Raw genomic sequence first — 19355 nt, 5'->3', positions numbered from 1 at the left:
ATCTCACAGAGTTACATCTGTATTTCGTGGATCTCTTTGCTAGCCTTATTTCTGTGGAATCTGAGAACAGATATTTCAGATCCCTTTGAAGACTATAGGGCCAAAGGAAATATCCTCCGATAACGAAGAGAAAGTAGCTTTCTGAGAGACTTCTTTGTGTTCTGTGAAATCATCTCACAGAGTTACAGCTTTCCCCTCGAGAAGCCTTTCACTAAGACAGTTCTTGTGGAATTGGCAAAGTGATATTTGGAAGCCCGTAGAGGGCCATGGTGAAAAAGGAAATATCCTCAGATGAAATCTGGAAAGAAGCTTTCTGAGAAACTGCTTAGTGTTCTGTTAATTCATCTCACAGAGTTACATCTGTATTTCGTGGATCTCTTTGCTAGCCTTATTTCTGTGGAATCTGAGAACAGATATTTCGGATCTATTAGAGGACTATACGGCCAAAGGAAATATCATCCGATAACAAAGAGAAAGAAGCCTTCTGAGAAACTTCTTTGTGTTCTGTGAAATCAACTCAAAGAGTTACAGCTCTCCCCGCAAGAAGCCTTTCGCTAAGACAGTTCTTGTGGAATTGGCACAGTGATATTTGGAAGCCCATAGAGGGCTATGGTGAAAAAGGAAATATCCTCAGTTGAAATCTGGAAAGAAGCTTTCTGAGAAACTGCTTAGTGTTCTCTTAATTTATCTGACGGAGTTACATCTGTATTTCGTGGATCTCTTTGCTAGCCTTATTTCTGTGGAATCTGAGAACAGATATTTCGGGTCCCTTTGAAGACTATAGGGGCAAAGGAAATATCCACTGATAACAAAGGAAAGAAGCTTTCTGAGAACCTTCTTTGTGTTCTGTGAAATCAACTCAAAGAGTTACAGCTCTCCCCGCAAGAAGCCTTTCGCTAAGACAGTTCTTGTGGAATTGGCACAGTGATATTTGGAAGCCCATAGAGGGCTATGGTGAAAAAGGAAATATCCTCAGTTGAAATCTGGAAAGAAGCTTTCTGAGAAACTGCTTAGTGTTCTCTTAATTTATCTCACAGAGTTACATCTGTATTTCGTGGATCTCTTTGCTAGCCTTATTTCTGTGGAATCTGAGAACAGATATTTCAGATCCCTTTGAAGACTATAGGGCCAAAGGAAATATCCTCCGATAACGGAGAGAAAGACGCTTTCTGAGAAACTTCTTTGTGTTCTGTAAATTCATCTCACAGAGTTAGAGCTTTCCCCTCTAGAAGCCTTTCGCTAAGACCGTTCTGGTGGAATTGGCAGAGTGATATTTGGAAGGCCTTAGAGAAGTAAGGTGAAAAAGGAAATCTCCTCAGATGAAATCTGCAAAGAAGCTTTCGGAGAAACTACTTAGTGTTCCGTGAATTCATCTCACAGACTTACATCTGTATTTCGTGGATCTCTTTGCTAGCCTTATTTCTATGGAATCCCAGAACAGATATTTCAAATCCCTTTGAAGACTATAGGGCCAAAAGAAATATCTTCCGTTAACAAAGAGAAAGAATCTTTCTGAGAAACTTCTTTGTGTTCTGAAAATGCATGTCACAGAGTTACAGTTTTCCCCTCAAGAAGCCTTTCGCTAAGACAGTTCTTGTCGAATTGGCAGAGTGATGTTTGGAAGCCCACAGACGGCTATGGTGACAAAGGAAATCTCCTCAGATGAAATCTGGAAAGAAGCTATCTAAGAAACTGCTGTGTGATGTGTGACTTCCACTCTCAGAGTTACATCTGTATTTCGTGGATCTCTTTGCTAGCCTTATTTCTGTGGAATCTGAGAACAGATATTTCGGATCCCTTTGAAGACTATGCGACCAAAGGAAATATCCTCCGATAAAAAAGAGAAAGAAGCTTTCTGAGAAACTTCTTCGGTTCTGTGAAATCATCTCACAGAGTTACAGCTTTCCCCCCCAAGAAGCCTTTTGTTAAGACAGTTCTTGTGGAATTGACAAAGTGATATTTGGAAGCCCGTAGAGGGCTATAGTGAAAAAGGAAATATCCTCAGATGATATCAGGAAAGAAGCTTTCTGAGAAACTGCTCGGTTATGTGTGACTTCCACTCAAAGAGTTACATCTGTATTTCGTGGATCTCTTTGCTATCCTTATTTCTGTGGAATCTGAGAACAGATAATTCGGATCCCTTTGAAGACTATAGGGCCAAAGGAAATATCCTCCGATAACAAAGAGAAAGAAGCTTTCTGAGAAACTTCTTTGTGTTCTGTGAAATCATCTCACTGAGTTACAGCTTTCCCCTCAAGAAGTCTTTCGATAAGACGGTTCTTGTGGAATTGTCAAAGTGATATTTGGAAGCCCATAGAGGGCTATGGTGAAAAAGGAAATATCCTCAGATGAAATCTGGAAAGAAGCTTTCTGAGAAACTGCTTAGTGTTCTGTTAATTCATCTTACAGCGTTACATCTGTATTTCGTGGATCTCTTTGCTAGCCTTATTTCTGTGGAATCTGAGAACAGATATTTCGGATCCCTTTGAGGACTACAGGGCCAAAGGAAATATCCTCCGATAACAAAGAGAAAGAAGCTTCCTGAGAAACTTCTTTGTGTTCTATGAAATCATCACACAGAGTTACAGCTTTCCCCTCAAAAAGCCTTTCGCTAAGACAGCTCTTTTGGATATGGCAAAGTGATATTTGGAAGCCCATAGAGGGCTCTGGCGAAAAAGGAAATATCCTCAGATGAAATCTGGAAAGAAGCTACCTGAGAAACAGCTCTGTGATGTGTGACTACCACTCACAGAGTTACATCTGTATTTCGTGGATCTCTTTGCTAGCCTTATTTCTGTGGAATCTGAGAACAGATATTTCGGATCTTTTAGAGGACTATAGGGCCAAAGGAAATATCCTCAGATAACAAAGAGAAAGAAGCCTTCTGATAAACTTCTTTGTGTTCTGTGAAATCATCTCACAGAGTTACAGCTTACCCCTCAAGAACCCTTTCGCTAAGACAGTTCCTGTGGAATTGGCAAAGTGATATTTGGAAGCCCACAGAGGACTATGGTGAAAAAGGAAATATCCTCAGATGAAATCTGGAAAGAAGTTTTCTGAGAAAGTGCTCTGTGATGTGTGACTTCCACTCAGAGAGTTTCATCTGTATTTCGTGGATCTCTTTGTTAGCCTTATTTCTGTGGAATCTGAGAACAGATATTTCGGATCCCCTTGAAGACTATAGGGCCAAAGTAAATATCCTCCGATAACAAAAAGAAAGAAGCTTTCTGAGAAACTTTTTTGCGTTCTGTGAAATCATCTCACAGAGTTACAGCTTTCCCCTCAAGAAGCCTTTCGCTAAGACAGTTCTTGCGGAAATGGCAAAGTGATATTTGGAAGCCCATAGAGGGCTATGGTGAAAAAGGTAATATCCTCAGATGAAATGTGGAAAGAAGATTTCTGAGAAACTGCTTAGTGTTCTGTTAATTAATCGCACAGAGTCACATCTGTATTTCGTGGATCTCTTTGTTAGCCTTATTTCTGTGGAATCTGAGAACAGATATTTCGGATCCCCTTGAAGACTATAGGGCCAAAGTAAATATCCTCCGATAACAAAGAGAAAGAAGCTTTCTGAGAAATTTCTTTGTGTTCTGTGAAATCATCTCACAGAGTTACAGCTTTCCCCTCAAGAAGCCTTTCGCTAAGACAGCTCTTGTGGAATTGGCAAAGTGATATTTGGAAGCCCATAGAGGGCTCTGGTGAAAAAGGAAATATCCTCAGATGAAATCTGGAAAGAAGCTTTCTGAGAAACTGCTCGGTTATGTGTGACTTCCACTCACAGAGTTATATCTGTATTTCGTGGATCTCTTTGCTAGCCTTATTTCTGTGGACTCTGAGAACAGATATTTCGTATCCCTTTGAAGACTATAGGGCCAAAGAAATATCCTCCGATAACAGAGAGAAAGAAGCTTTCTGAATAACTTCTTTGTGTTCTGTGAAATCATCGCACAGAGTTACAGCTTTCCCGCCAAGAAGCCCTTCGCTAAGACAGTTCTTGTCGAATTGGCAAAGTGATATTTGGAAGCCCATAGAGGGGTATGGTCAAAAAGGAAATATCCTCAGAAGAAATCTGGAAAGAAGTTTTCTGAGAAACTGCTTAGTGTTGCGTTAATTCATCTCACATAGTTACATCTACATTTCGTGGATCTCTCTGCTAGCGTTATTTCTGTGGAATCTGAGAACAGATATTTCGGATCCCTTTGAACAGTATTGGGCCAAAGGAAATATCCGCCGATAACACAGAGAAAGAAGCTTTCTGAGAAACTTCTTTGTGTTCTGTGAAATCATCTCACAGAGTTGCAGTTTTCCCTTCAATAAGCCTTTCGCTAAGACAGTTCTTGTGGAACTGGAAGAGTGATATTTGGAAGTCCACAGAGGGTAAGGTGAAAAAGGAAATATCCTGAGATGAAATCTGGAAAGAAGCTTTCTGAGAAACGGCTTACTGTTCTACTAATTCGTCTCACAGAGTTACATCAGTTTTCCTGGCTCTCTTTGCTAGCCTTATTTCTGTGGAATCTGAGAACAGATATTTCGGATCCCTTTGAAGACTATAGGGCCAAAGGAAATATCCTCTGATAACAAAGAGAAAGAAACTTTCTGTGAAACTACTTTGTGTTCTGAGAAATCATCTCACAGAGTTACAGCTTTCCCCTCATGAAGCCTTTGGCTAAGACAGTTCTTGTGGAATTGGCAAAGTGATATTTGGAAGCCCTTAGAGGGCTATGGTGAAAAAGGAAGTATCCTCAGATGAAATCTGGAAAGAAGCTTTCTGAGAAACTGCTTAGTGTTTTGCTAATTCATCTCACAGCGTTACATCTGTATTTCGTGGATATCATTGTTAGCCTTATTTCTGTAGAATCTGAGAACAGTTATTTCGGATCCCTTTGAAGTCTATAAGGCCAAAGGAAATATCCTCCGATAACAAAGAGAAAGAAGCTTTCTGAGGAACTTCTTTGTGTTCTGTGAAATCATCTCACAGAGTTACAGCTTTCCCCTCAAGAAGCCTTTCGCTAAGACAGTTCTTGTGAAATTGGCAAAGTGATATTTGGAAGCCCATAGAGGGCTATGGTGAAAAAGGAACTATCCTCAGATGAAATCTTTAAAGAAGCTTTCTGAGAAACTGGTTAGTGTTCTGTTAATTCATCTCACAGAGTTACATCTGTATATCGTAGATCTCTTTGCTAGCCTTATTTCTGTGGAATCTGAGAACCGATATTCCGGTTCCGTCTGAAGACTATAGGGCCAAATGAAATATCCACCGATAACTAAGAGAAAGAAGCTTTCTGAGAAACTTCTTTGTGTTCTGTGAAATCATCTCACAGAGTTACAGCTTTCCCCTCAAAAAGCCTTTCGCTATGAGAGATCATGTGGAATTGGCAAAATGATATTTGGAAGCCCCTAGAGGGCTATGGTGAAAAGGCAAATATCTTCAGATGAAATCTGGAAAGACGCTTTCTGAGAAACTGCTCTGTGATGTGTGACTTCCACTCAGAGTTACATCTGTATTTCGAGGACCTCTTTGCTAGCCTTTTTTCTGTGAAATCTGAGAACAGATATTTCGGATCCCTTTGAAGACTATAGGGCCAAAGGAAATATCCTCCGGTAACAAAGAGAAAGAAGCTTTCTTAGAAACTTCTTTGTGTTCTGTGAAATCATCTCACAGAGTTACAGCTTTCCCATCAAGAAGCCTCTCACTAAGACAGTTCTTGCGGAATTGGCAAACTGATATTTGTAAACCCATAGAGGGCTATGGTTAAAAAGGAAATATCCTCAGATGAAATCTGGAAAGAAGCTTTCTGAGAAACTGCTTAGTGTTCTGTTAATTGATCTCATAGAGTTACATCTGTATTTCGTGGATCTCTTTACTAGCCTTATTTCTTTGGAATCTGATAACAGATATTTCGGATCCCTTTGAAGACTATAGGGCCAAAGGAAATATCCTCCGATAACAAAGGGAAAGAAGCTTTCTGAAAAACTTCTTTGGGTTATGAGCAACCAACTCACAGAATTACAGCTTTCCCCTCAAGAAGCTTATGGCTAAGACAGTTGTTGTGGAATTTGTAAAGTGATATTTGGAAGCCCATAGAGGGCTATGGTGAAAAAGGAAATATCCTCAGATATAATCTGGAAAGAAGCTTTCTCAGAAACTGCTTAGTGTTCTGTTAATTCATCTCACAGTGTTGCATCTGTATTTCCTGGATCTCTTTGCTAGCCTTATTTCTGTGGAATCTGAGAACAGATATTTCGGATCCCTTGGAAGACTATAGGGCCAGAGGAAATATCCTCCGATAACAAAGAGAAAGAAGCTTTCTGAGAAACTTCTTTGTGTTCTGTGAAATTATCTCACAGAGTTACAGCTTTCCCCTCAAGAAGCCTTTCGCTAGACAGTTCTTGTGGAATTGGCAAAGTGATATTTGGAAGCTCATAGAGGGCTATGTTGAAAAAGGAAATATCCTCAGATGAAATCTGGAAATAAGCTTTCTGAGAAAATGCTTAGTGTTCTGTTAACACATCTCACCGAGTTACATCTGTATTTCATGGATCTCCTTGCTAGACTTATTTCTGTTCAATCTGAGAACAGATATTTCGGATCCCTTTGAAGACTATAGAGACAAAGAAAATATCCTCCGATATCAAAGAGAAAGAAGCTTTCTGGGAAACTTCTTTGTGTTCTGTGAAATCATCTCACAGAGTTACAGCTTTCCCCTCAAGAAGCCTTTTGGCTAAGACAGTTCTTGTGGAATGGGCAAAGTGATATTTCGAGGCCCATAGAGGTCTACGGTGAAAAAGGAAATATCCTCAGATGAAATCCGGAAAGAAGCTTCCTGAGAAAATGCTCTGTGATGTGTGACTTCCACTCACAGAGTTACATCTGTATTTCGTGGATCTCTTTGCTAGCCTTATTTCTGTGGAATCAGAGAACAGATATTTCGGATCCCTTTGAAGAATATAGGGCCAAAGGAATTACCCTCCGATAACAAAGAGAAAGAAGCTTTCTGAGAAACTTCTTTGTGTTCCGTGAAATCATCTCACAGAGTTACAGATTTTGCCTAAAGAAGCCTTTAGCTAAGACAGTTCTTGTGGAATTCGCAAAGTGATATTTGGAAGCCCCTAGAGGGCTATGTTGAAAAACGAAATATCCTCAGATGAAATCTGAAAAGAGGCTTTATGAGAAACTGCTTAGTGTTCTGTTAATTCAGCTCACAGAGTTACATCTGTATTTCGTGGATCTCCTTGCTAGCCTTAATTCTGTTCAGTCTGAGAACATATATTTCGGATCCCTTTGAAGACTATGGGGCCAAAGAAAATATCCTCCGATAACAAAGAGAAAGAAGCTTTCTGATAAACTTCTTTGTGTTCTGTGAAATCATCTCACAGAGTAACAGTTTTCCAATCTAGAAACCTTTCACTCAGCTTGCTCTTGTGGAATTTACAAAGTGATATATCGATGCCCTTAGAGGGCTACGGTGGAAAAGGAAATATCCTTAGACGATATCTGAAAAGAAGCTTTCTGAGAAACTGATTAGTATTCTGTTAATTCATCTCACAGAGTTACAGCTTTCCCCTCAAGAAGCCGTTCTCTAAGCCTCTGCTCGTGGAATTTGCAAAGTGATATTTGGTAGCCCATAGAGGGCTATGGTGAAAAACAAAACTTCCTCAGAGAAAACCTGGAAAGAAGCTTTCTGAGGAACTGCTTTGTGATGTGTGACTTCCACTCCCAGAGTTACATCTGTATTTGGTGGATCTGTTTCCCAGCCTTATTTCTGTGGAATCTGAGAACAGATATTTCGGATCCCTTTGAAGACTATAGGGCCAGAGGAAATATCCTCTGATAACAAAGAGAAAGAAGCCTTCTGATAAACTTCTTCGTGTTCTGTGAAATCATCTCACAGAGTTCCAGCTTTCCCCTCAAGAAGCCTTTCGCTAAGACAGTTCTTGTGGAATTGGCAAAGTGATATTTGGAAGCCCGTAGAGGGCTATGGTGAAAAAGGAAATATCCTCAGATGAAATCTGGAAAGAAGCTTTCTGAGAAACTGCAATGTGATGTGTGACTTCCACTCACAGAGTTACATCTCTATTTTGTGGATCTCTTTGCTAGCCTTATTTCTGTGGAATCTGAGACAGATATTTCGGATCCCTTTGAAAACTATAGGGCCAAAGGAAATATCCTCCGGTAACAAAGAGAAAGAAGCTTTCTGAGAAACTTCTTTGTGTTCTGTAAAATCATCTCACAGAGTTACAGCTTTCCCTTCAAGAAGTCTTTCGCTAACACAGTTCTTGTGGAATTGGCAAAGTGATATTTGGAAGCCCAAAAAGGGCTACGGTGAAAAAGGAAATATCCTCAGATGAAATCTGGAAAGATGCTTTCTGAGAAACTGGTTAGTGTTCTGTTAATTCATCTCACAGAGTTACATCTGTATATCGTGGATCTCTTTGCTAGCCTTATTTCTGTGGAATCTGAGAACAGATATTTCGGTTCCGTCTGAAGACTATAGGGACAAATGAAATATCCACCGATAACTAAGAGAAAGAAGTTTTCTGATAAACTTCTTTGTGTTCTGTGAAATCATCTCACAGAGTTACAGCTTTCCCCTCAAAGAGCCTTTCGCTAGGACAGATCTTGTGGAATTGGCAAAATGATATTTTTAAGCCCATAGTGGGCTTTGGAGAAAAAGGAAATATCCTCAGTTGAAATCTGGAAAGAAGCTTTCTGAGGAACTGCTCTGTGATGTGTGACTTCCACTCACAGAGTTACATTTGTATTTCGTTGTTCTCTTTGCTAGCCTTATTTCTGTGGAATCTGAGAACAGATATTTCGGATCCTTTTGAAGACTATAGCGCCAAAGGAAAAATCCTCCGTTAACAAAGATAAAGAAGCTATCTGAGAAACTCCTTTGTGTTCTGTGAAATCATCTCACAGAGTTACAGCTTTCCCCTCAAGAAGCCTTTCGCTAACACAGTTCTTGTGAAATTGTCAAAGTGATATTTAGAAGCCCCTAGAGGGCTATGGTGAAAAAGGAAATATCTACAGATGAAATCTGGAAAGAAGCTTTCTGAGAAACGTCTTAGTGTTCTGTTAATTCATTTCACAGATTTACATCTGTATTTCGTGGAACTCTTTGCTAGCCTTATTTCTGTGGAATCTGAGAACAGATATTTCGGATCCCTTTGAAGACTATAGGGCCAAAGGAAATATCCTCCGATAACAAAGAGAAAGAAGCTTTCTGAGCAACTTCTTTGTGTTCTGTCAAATCATCTCATAGAGTTACAGCTTTCCCCTCAAGAAGTCTTTCACTAAGACAGTTCTTGTGGATTTGCAAAGTGATATTTGGAAGCTCCTAGAGGGCTATGGTGAAAAAGGAAATATCCTCAGATGAAACCTGGAAAGAAGCTTTCTGAGAAACTGCTTAGTGTTCTGTTAATTCGTCTCACAGGGTTACATCTGTATTTCGTGGATCTCTTTGCTAGCCTTATTTCTGTGGAAACTGAGAATAGATATTTCAGATCCTTTTGAAGACTACAGGGCCAAAGGAAATATCATCCGATAACAAAGAGAAAGAATCTTTCTGAGAAACTTGTTTGAGTTCTGTGAAACCATCTCACAGAGTTACAGCTTTCCGCTCAAAAAGCCATTCGTAAGACAGTTCTTGTGGAATTGGCAAAGTGATATTTGTAAACCCGTAGAGGGCTATGGTGAAAAAGGAAATATCCTCAGATGAAATGTGGAAAGAAACTTTCTGAGAAAATGCTCTGTGATGTGTGACTTCCACTGACAGAGTTACATCTGTATGTCGTGGATCTCTTTGCTAGCCTTATTTCTGTGGAATCTGAGAACAGATATTTCGGATCCCTTTGAAGACTATAGGGCCAAAGGAAATATCCTCCGATAACAAAGAGAAAGAACCTTTCTGAGAAACTTCTTTGTGTTCTGTGAAATCATCTCACAGAGTTACAGCTTTCCCCTCAAGAAGCCTTTCGCTAAGACAGTTCTTGTGGAATTGGCAAAGTGATATTTGGAAGCCCATAGAGGGCTATGGTGAAAAAGGAAATATCCTCAGATGAAATCTGGAAAGAAGGTTTCTGATAAACTGCTCTGTGATGCGTGACTTCCACTCACAGAGTTACATCTGTATTTCGTGGATCTCTCTGATAGCCTTATTACTGTGGAATCTGAGAACAGATATTTCGGATCCATTTGAAGTCTATAGGGCCAAAGGAAATATCCTCCAATAACAAAGTGAAAGAAGCTTTCTGAGAAACTTCTTTGTGTTCTGTGAAATCATCTCACAGAATTACAGCTTTCCTCTCCAGAAGCCTTTGCTAAGACAGTTCTTGTGGAATTGGCAAAGTGATATTTGGAAGCCCATAGAGGGCTATGGTGAAAAAGGAAATATCCTCAGATGAAATCTGGAAATAAGGTTTCTGGGAAACTGCTTAGTGTTCTGTTAATTCACCTAACCGAGTTACATCTGTATTTCGTGGATCTCTTTGCTAGCCTTATTTCTGTGGAATCTAAGAACAGGTATTTCGGATCCCTTTGAAGACTAAAAGACCAAAGGAAATATCCTCCGATAACAAAGAGAAAGAAGCTTTCCGAGAAACTTCTTTGTGTTCTGTGAAATCATCTCACAGAGTTACAGCTTTCCCCTCAAGAATCCTTTCGCTAAGACAGTTCCTGTGAAATTGACAAAGTGATATTCGGAAGCCCCTAGAAGGCTATGGTGAAAAAGGAAATATCCTCTGATGAAATCTGGAAAGAAGCATCCTGAGAAACTTCTTAGAGTTCTGTTAATTCATCTCACAGAGATACAGCTTTCCCCTCAAGAAGCCTTTCGCTAAGACAGTTCTTGTGGAATTGGCAAGGTGATATTTGGAAACCCATAGAGGGCTATGGTGAAAAAGGAAATATCCTCAGATGAAATCTGGAAAGAAGCTTTCTGAGAAACTGCTCTGTGATGCGTGACTTCCACTCACAGAGTTACATCTGTGTTTCATGTATCTCTCTCCTAGCCTTATTTCTGGGAAATCTGAGAACAGATATTTCGGATCCCTTTGAAGTCTATATTGCTAAAGGAAATATCCTCCGATAACAAAGAGAAAGAAGCTTTCTGAGAAACTTCTTTGTGTTCTTTGAAAATCATCTCACAGAGTTACAGCGTTCCCCTCAAGAAGCCTGTTGCTAAGACAGTTCTTGTGCAATTGGCAAAGTGATATTTGGAAGACCATAGAGGGTATGGTTAAAAAGGAAATAAACTCAAATGAAATCTGGAAAGAAGCTTTCTGAGAAACTGCTTAGTGTCTGTTAATTAATCTCACAAAGTTACATCTGTATTTCGTGGATCTCCTTGCTAGCCATATTTCTGTGGAATCTGAGAACAGATGTTTCGGATCCATTGGAGGACTATAAGGCCAAAGGAAATATCCTCCGATAACAAATACAAAGAAGCTTTCTTAGAAATTTTTTTGTGTTCTGTGAAATCATCTCACAGAGTTACAGCTTTTACCTCAAGAAGCCTTTCGCTAAGACAGTTCTTGTTGAATTGTCAAAGTGATATTTGGAACCCCTAGAGGGCTAAGGTGAAAAAGGAAATATCCTCAGACGAAATCGGAATGAAGCTTTCTGAGAAACTGCTGAGTGTTCTGTTAATTCATCTCACAGAGTTACATCTGTATTTCGTGGATCTCTTTGCTAGTCTTATTTCTGTGGAATCTGAGAACAGATATTTCAGATCCCTTTGAAGTCTATAGGGCCAAAGGAAATATCCTCTGATAACAAAGAGAAAGAAGCTTTCTGAGAAACTTTTTGTGTTCTGTGAAATCATCTCACAGAGTTACAGCTTTCCCCTCAAGAAGCCATTGGCTAAGACAGTTATTTTGGAATTGGCAAAGTGATATTTGGAAGCCCGTAGAGGGCTATGGTGAAAAAGGAAATATCCTCAAATGAAATCTGGAAAGAAGCTTTCTGAGAAACTGCTCTGTGATGTGTGACTTCCACTCACAGAGTTACATCTGTATTTCATGGATCACTTTGCTAGCCTTATTTCTGTGGAATCTCAGAACAGATATTTCGGATCCCTTTGAAGATTATAGGGCCAAAGGAAATATCCTCCGATAACAAAGAGAAAGAAGCTTTATGAGAAACTTCTTTGTGTTCTGTGAAATCATCTCACAGAGGTACAGCTTTAACCTCAAGAAGCCTTTCGCTAAGACAGTTCTTTTGGAATTGGCAAAGTGATATTTGGTAGCCCAAAAGGGCTATGGTGAAAAAGGATTTATCCTCAGATGAAATCTGGAAAGAAGCTTTCTGAGAAACTGCTCTGTTATGTGTGACTTCCACTCACAGAGTTACATCTATTTTCGTGGATCTCTTTGCAAGCCTTATTTCTGTGGAATCTGAGAACAGATATTTCAGATCCCTTTGAGGACTATAAGGCCAAAGGAAATATCCTCCGATAACAAAGAGAAAGAAGCTTTCTGAGAAACTTCTTTGTGTTCTGTGAAATCATCTCACAGAGTTACAGCTTTCCCCTCAAGAAGCCTTTCCTAAGACAGTTCTTTTGTAATTGGCAAAGTTATATTTCGAAGCCCCCAGAGGGCTATGGTGAAAAAGGAAATATCCTCAGATGAAATCTGGAAAGGAGCTTTCTGAGAAACCGCTCTGTGATGTTTGACTTCCACTCACAGACTTACATCTGTATTTCGTGGATCTCTTTGCTAGCCTTATTTCTTTGGAATCTGAGAACAGATATTTCAGATGCCTTTGAAGACTATAGGGCCAAAGGAAATATCCTCCGATAACAAAGACAAAGAAGCTTTCTTAGAAACTTCTTTGTCTTCTGTGAAATCATTTCACAGAGTTACAGCTTTAACCTCAAGAAGCCTTTCACTAAGACAGTTCTTGTGGAATTGGCAAAGTGATATTTGGAACCCCTAGAGGGATATGGTGAAAACGGAAATATCCGCAGATGAAATCGCAAATGAAGCTTTCTGAGAAACTGCGGAGTATTCTGTTAATTCATCTCACAGAGTTACATCTGTATTTCGTGGATCTCCTTGCTAGCCTTATTTCTGTGGAATCTGAGAACAGATATTTCAGATCCCTTTGAGGACTATAGGGCCAAAGGAAATATCCTCCGATAACAAAGAGAAAGAGCTTTCTGAGAAACTTATTCCTGTTCTGTGATATCAGCTCACAGAGTTACAGCTTTCCCCTCAAGAAGCCTTTCGTTAAGACAGTTCTTTTGGAATTGGCAAAGCGATATTTGGAAGCACCTAGAGGGCTATGGTGAAAAAGGAAATACCCTCAGATGAAATCTGGAAAGAAGCTTTCTGATAAACTGATCTGTCGTGTGTGACTTCCACTGACAGAATTACATCAGTATTTCGTGGATCTCTTTGCTAGTCTTATTTCTGTGGAATCTGAGAACAGATATTTCGGATCCCTTTGAAGTCTGTAGGGTCAAAGGAAATATCCTCCGGTAACAAAGAAAAAGAAGATTTCTGAGAAACTTCTTTGTGTTCTGTGAAATCATCTCACAGACTTACAGCTTTCCCCTCAAGAAGCCTTTCGCTAAGACAGTCCTTGTGAAATTGGCAAAGTGATAATTGGAAGCCCCTAGACAGCTATGGTGAAAAAGGAAATATCCTCAGATGAAATCTGGAAAGAAGATTTCTGAGAAACTTCTTAATGTTCTGTTAATTCATCTCACGGAGTAACATCTGTACTTCGTGGATCTCTTTGCTAGCCTTATTTCTGTGGAATCTGAGAACAGATATTCGGATCTCTTTGAAGACTACAGGGCCAAAGGAAATATCCTCCGATAACAAAGAGAAAGAAGCCTTCTGAGAAACTTCTTTGTGTTCTGTGAAATCATCTCAAAGAATTACAGCTTTCCTCTCCAGAAGCCTTTCGCTAAGACAGTTCTTGTGGAATTGGCAAAGTGATATTTGGAAGCCCATAGTGGGCTATGGTGAAAAAGGAAATATCCTCAGATGAAATCTGGAAAGAAGTTATCTGAGAAACTGCTCTGTGATGTTTGACTTCCACTCACAGAGTTACAACTGTATTTCGTGGATCTCTTTGCTAGCCTTATTTCTGTGGAATCTGAGAATAGATATTTCGGATCCTTTGAAGACTATAAGGCCTAAGGTAATATCCTCCGATAACAGAGAGAAAGAAGCTTTCTGAGAAACTTCTTTGTGTTCTGTGAAATCATCTCACAGAGTTACAGCTTTCCCCTCAAGAAGCCTTTCGCTAAGACAGTTCTTGTGGAATTGGCAAAGTGATATTTGGAAGCCCTTAGAGGGCTATGGTGAAAAAGGAAATATCCTCAGATGAAATCTGGAAAGAAGATTTCTGAGAAACTGCTCTGTGATGTGTGACTTCCACTGATAGAATTACATCTGTATTTCGTGGATCTCTTTGCTAGCCTGATTTCTGTGGAATCAGAGAAGAGATATTTCGTATCCCTTTGAAGACTATAGGGCCAAAGGAAATATCCTCCAATAAAAAAGGGAAAGAAGCTTTTTGAGAAACTTCTTTGTGTTCTGTGAAATCATCTCACAGAGTTACAGTTTTTCCCTCAAGAAGCCTTTCGCTAAGAGAGTTCTTGTGGAATTGGCAAAGTGATATTTGGAAACCCATAGAGGGCTATGGTGAAAAAGGAAATATCCTCAGATGAAATCTGGAAAGAAGCTTTCTGAGAAACTGCTGAGTGTTCTGTTAATTCATCTCACAGGGTTACATCTGTTATTTCGTGGATCTCTTTGCTAACCTTATTTCTGTGGAGTCTGAGAATAGATATTTCAGATCCTTTTGAAGACTATAGCGCCAAAGGAAATATCCTCCGATAACAAAGAGAAAGAATCTTTCTGAGAAACTTCTTTGTGTCCTGTGAAACCAACTCACAGAGTTACAGCTTTCCGCTAAAAAAGCCATTCGCTAAGTCAGTTCTTCTGGAATTCGCAAAGTGATATTTGTAATCCCGTAGAGGGCTATGGTGAAAAAGGAAATATCCTCAGATGAAATCTGGAAAAAAGCTTTCTGAGAAACTGCTTAGTGTCTGTTAATTCATCTCACAAAGTTACATCTGTATTTCGTGGATCTCCTTGCTAGCCATATTTCTGTGGAATCTGAGAACAGATATTTCGGATCCCTTTGAGGACAATAAGGCCAAAGGAAATATCCTTCGATAACAAATATAAGAAGCTTTCTTAGAAACTTCTTTGTGTTCTGTGAAACCATCTCACAGAGTTACAGCTTTAACCTCAAGAAGCCTTTCGCTGGGACAGTTCTTGTGGAATTGGCAAAGTGATATTTGGAACCCCTAGAGGGCTAAGGTGAAAAAGGAAATATCCTCAGACGAAATCATGAATGAAGCTTTCTGAGAAACTGCTGAGTGTTCTCTAAATTCATGTCACAGAGTTACATCTGTATTTCGTGGATCTCTTTGCTAGCCTTATTTCTGTGGAATCTGAGAACAGATATTTCAGATCCCTTTGAAGTCTATAGAGCCAAAGGAAATATCCTCTGATAACAAAGAGAAAGAAGCTTTCTGAGAAACTTTTTGTGTTCTGTGAAATCAGCTAACAGAGATACAGCTTTCCCCTCAAGAAGCCTTTGGCTAAGACAGTTATTGTGGAATTGGCAAAGTGATATTTGGAAGCCCATAGAGGGCTATGGTGAAAAAGGAAATATCCTCAGATGAAATCTGGAAAGAAGCTTTCTGAGAAACTGCTCTGTGATGTGTGACTTCCACTCAAAGAGTTACATCTGTATTTCGAGGATCACTTTGCTAGCCTTATTTCTGTGGAATCTGAGAACAGATATTTCGGATCCCTTTGAAGTCTATTGGGCCAAAGGAAATATCCTCCAATAACAAAGAGAAAGAAGCTTTCTGAGAAACTTCTTTGTGTTCTGTGAAATCATGTCACAGAATTACAGCTTTCCTCTCAAGAAGCCTTTCGCTAAGACAGTTCTTGTGGAATTGGCAAAGTGATATTTGGAAGCCCATAGAGGGCTATGGTGAAAAAGGAAATATCCTCAGATGAAATCTGGAAATAAGGTTTCTGGGAAACTGCTTAGTGTTCTGTTAATTCATCTCACCGAGTTACATCTGTATTTCGTGGATCTCTTTGCTAACCTTATTTCTGTGGAATCTGAGAGCAGATATTTCGGATCCCTTTGAAGACTATGGGGCCAAAGGAAATATCCTCCGATAATAAAGAGAAAGAAGCTCTCTGAGAAACTTCTTTGTGTTCCGCGAAATCATCTCACAGAGTTACAGCTTTCCCCTCAAGAAGCCTTTCGTTAAGACAGTACTTGTGGAATTGGCAAAGTGATATTTGGAAGCCCTTAGAGGGCTATGGTGAAAAAGGAAATATCCTCAGATGAAATCTGGAAAGAAGGTTTCTGATAAACTGCTCTGTGGTGCGTGACTTCCACTCACAGTGTTACATCGTATTTTGTGGATCTCTCTGCTAGCCTCATTTCTGTGGAATCTGAGAACAGATATTTAGGATCCCTTTGAAGTCTATAGGGCCAAAGGAAATATCCTCCGATAACAAAGAGAAAGAAGCTTTCTGAGAAACTTTTTTGTGTTCTGTGAAATCATCTCAGAGCGTTACAGCTTTCCCCTCAAGAAGACTTTCGCTAAGACAGTTCTTGTGCAATTGGCAAAGTGATATTTGGAAACCCATAGAGGGCTATGGTAAAAAAGGAAATATCCTCAGATGAAATCTGGAAAGAAGCTTTCTGAAAAACTGCTTGGTGTTCTGTTAATTCATCTCACAGAGTTACATCTGTATTTCGTGGATCTCTTTGCTAGTCTTATTTCTGTGTAATGTGAGACCAGATATTTCGAATCCCTTTGAAGACTATAGGGCCAAAGGAAATATTCTCCGATAACATAGAGAATAAGCTTTCTGAGAAACTTCTTTGTGTTCTGTGAAATCATCTCACAGAATTACAGCTTTCCTCTCAAGAAGCCTTTCGCTAAGACACTTCTTGTGGAATTGGCAAAGTGATATTTGGAAGCCCGTAGAGGGCTATGGTGGAAAAGGAAATATCCTCAGATGAAATCTGGAAAGAAGCTTTGTGGGAAACTGCTTAGTGTTCTGTTAATTCATCTCAACGAGTTACATCTGTATTTCGTGGATCTCTTTGCTAGCCTTATTTCTGTGAAATCTGAGAACAGATACTTCGGATAACTTTGAAGAGTAAGGGACAAAAGGAAATATCCTCCGATAACGAAGAGAAAGAAGCTTTCTGAGAAACTTCTTTGTGTTCTGTGAAATCATCTCACAGAGGTACAGCTTTCACCTCAAGAAGCCTTTCGCTAAGACAGTTCTTGTGGAATTGGGAAAGTGATATTTGGTAGCCCATAGAGGGCTATGGTGAAAAAGGAATTATCCTCAGATGAAATCTGGAAAGAAGCTTTCTCAGAAACTGATCTGTGATGTGTGACTTCCAGTCACAGAGTTACATCTCTATTTCGTGGATCTCTTTGCTAGCCTTATTTCTGTGGAATCTGAGAACAGATATTTCAGATCCCTTTGAGGACAATAGGGCCAAAGGAAATATCCTCCGGTAACAAAGAGAAAGTAGCTTTCTGAGAAACTTCTTTGCGTTCTGTGAAATCATCTCACAGAGTTACAGCTTTCCCCTCAAGAAGCCTTTCGCTAAGAGAGTTCTTGTGGAATTGGCAAAGTGATATTTGGAAACCCATAGAGGGCTATGGTGAAAAAGGAAATATCCTCAGATGAAATCTGGAAAGAAGCTTTCTGAGAAACTGCTGAGTGTTCTGTTAATTCATCTCACAGGGTTACATCTGTTATTTCGTGGATCTCTTTGCTAACCTTATTTCTGTGGAGTCTGAGAATAGATATTTCAGATCCTTTTGAAGACTATAGCGCCAAAGGAAATATCCTCCGATAACAAAGAGAAAGAATCTTTCTGAGAAACTTCTTTGTGTCCTGTGAAACCAACTCACAGAGTTACAGCTTTCCGCTAAAAAAGCCATTCGCTAAGTCAGTTCTTCTGGAATTCGCAAAGTGATATTTGTAATCCCGTAGAGGGCTATGGTGAAAAAGGAAATATCCTCAGATGAAATCTGGAAAAAAGCTTTCTGAGAAACTGCTTAGTGTCTGTTAATTCATCTCACAAAGTTACATCTGTATTTCGTGGATCTCCTTGCTAGCCATATTTCTGTGGAATCTGAGAACAGATATTTCGGATCCCTTTGAGGACAATAAGGCCAAAGGAAATATCCTTCGATAACAAATATAAGAAGCTTTCTTAGAAACTTCTTTGTGTTCTGTGAAACCATCTCACAGAGTTACAGCTTTAACCTCAAGAAGCCTTTCGCTGGGACAGTTCTTGTGGAATTGGCAAAGTGATATTTGGAACCCCTAGAGGGCTAAGGTGAAAAAGGAAATATCCTCAGACGAAATCATGAATGAAGCTTTCTGAGAAACTGCTGAGTGTTCTCTAAATTCATGTCACAGAGTTACATCTGTATTTCGTGGATCTCTTTGCTAGCCTTATTTCTGTGGAATCTGAGAACAGATATTTCAGATCCCTTTGAAGTCTATAGAGCCAAAGGAAATATCCTCTGATAACAAAGAGAAAGAAGCTTTCTGAGAAACTTTTTGTGTTCTGTGAAATCAGCTAACAGAGATACAGCTTTCCCCTCAAGAAGCCTTTGGCTAAGACAGTTATTGTGGAATTGGCAAAGTGATATTTGGAAGCCCATAGAGGGCTATGGTGAAAAAGGAAATATCCTCAGATGAAATCTGGAAAGAAGCTTTCTGAGAAACTGCTCTGTGATGTGTGACTTCCACTCAAAGAGTTACATCTGTATTTCGAGGATCACTTTGCTAGCCTTATTTCTGTGGAATCTGAGAACAGATATTTCGGATCCCTTTGAAGTCTATTGGGCCAAAGGAAATATCCTCCAATAACAAAGAGAAAGAAGCTTTCTGAGAAACTTCTTTGTGTTCTGTGAAATCATGTCACAGAATTACAGCTTTCCTCTCAAGAAGCCTTTCGCTAAGACAGTTCTTGTGGAATTGGCAAAGTGATATTTGGAAGCCCATAGAGGGCTATGGTGAAAAAGGAAATATCCTCAGATGAAATCTGGAAATAAGGTTTCTGGGAAACTGCTTAGTGTTCTGTTAATTCATCTCACCGAGTTACATCTGTATTTCGTGGATCTCTTTGCTAACCTTATTTCTGTGGAATCTGAGAGCAGATATTTCGGATCCCTTTGAAGACTATGGGGCCAAAGGAAATATCCTCCGATAATAAAGAGAAAGAAGCTCTCTGAGAAACTTCTTTGTGTTCCGCGAAATCATCT

This window comes from Macaca mulatta, chromosome 8 (assembly GCF_049350105.2).
Source record: "Macaca mulatta isolate MMU2019108-1 chromosome 8, T2T-MMU8v2.0, whole genome shotgun sequence".
Taxonomy (NCBI): Eukaryota; Metazoa; Chordata; class Mammalia; order Primates; family Cercopithecidae; genus Macaca; species Macaca mulatta.
This window is presented reverse-complemented; position numbering follows the sequence as displayed.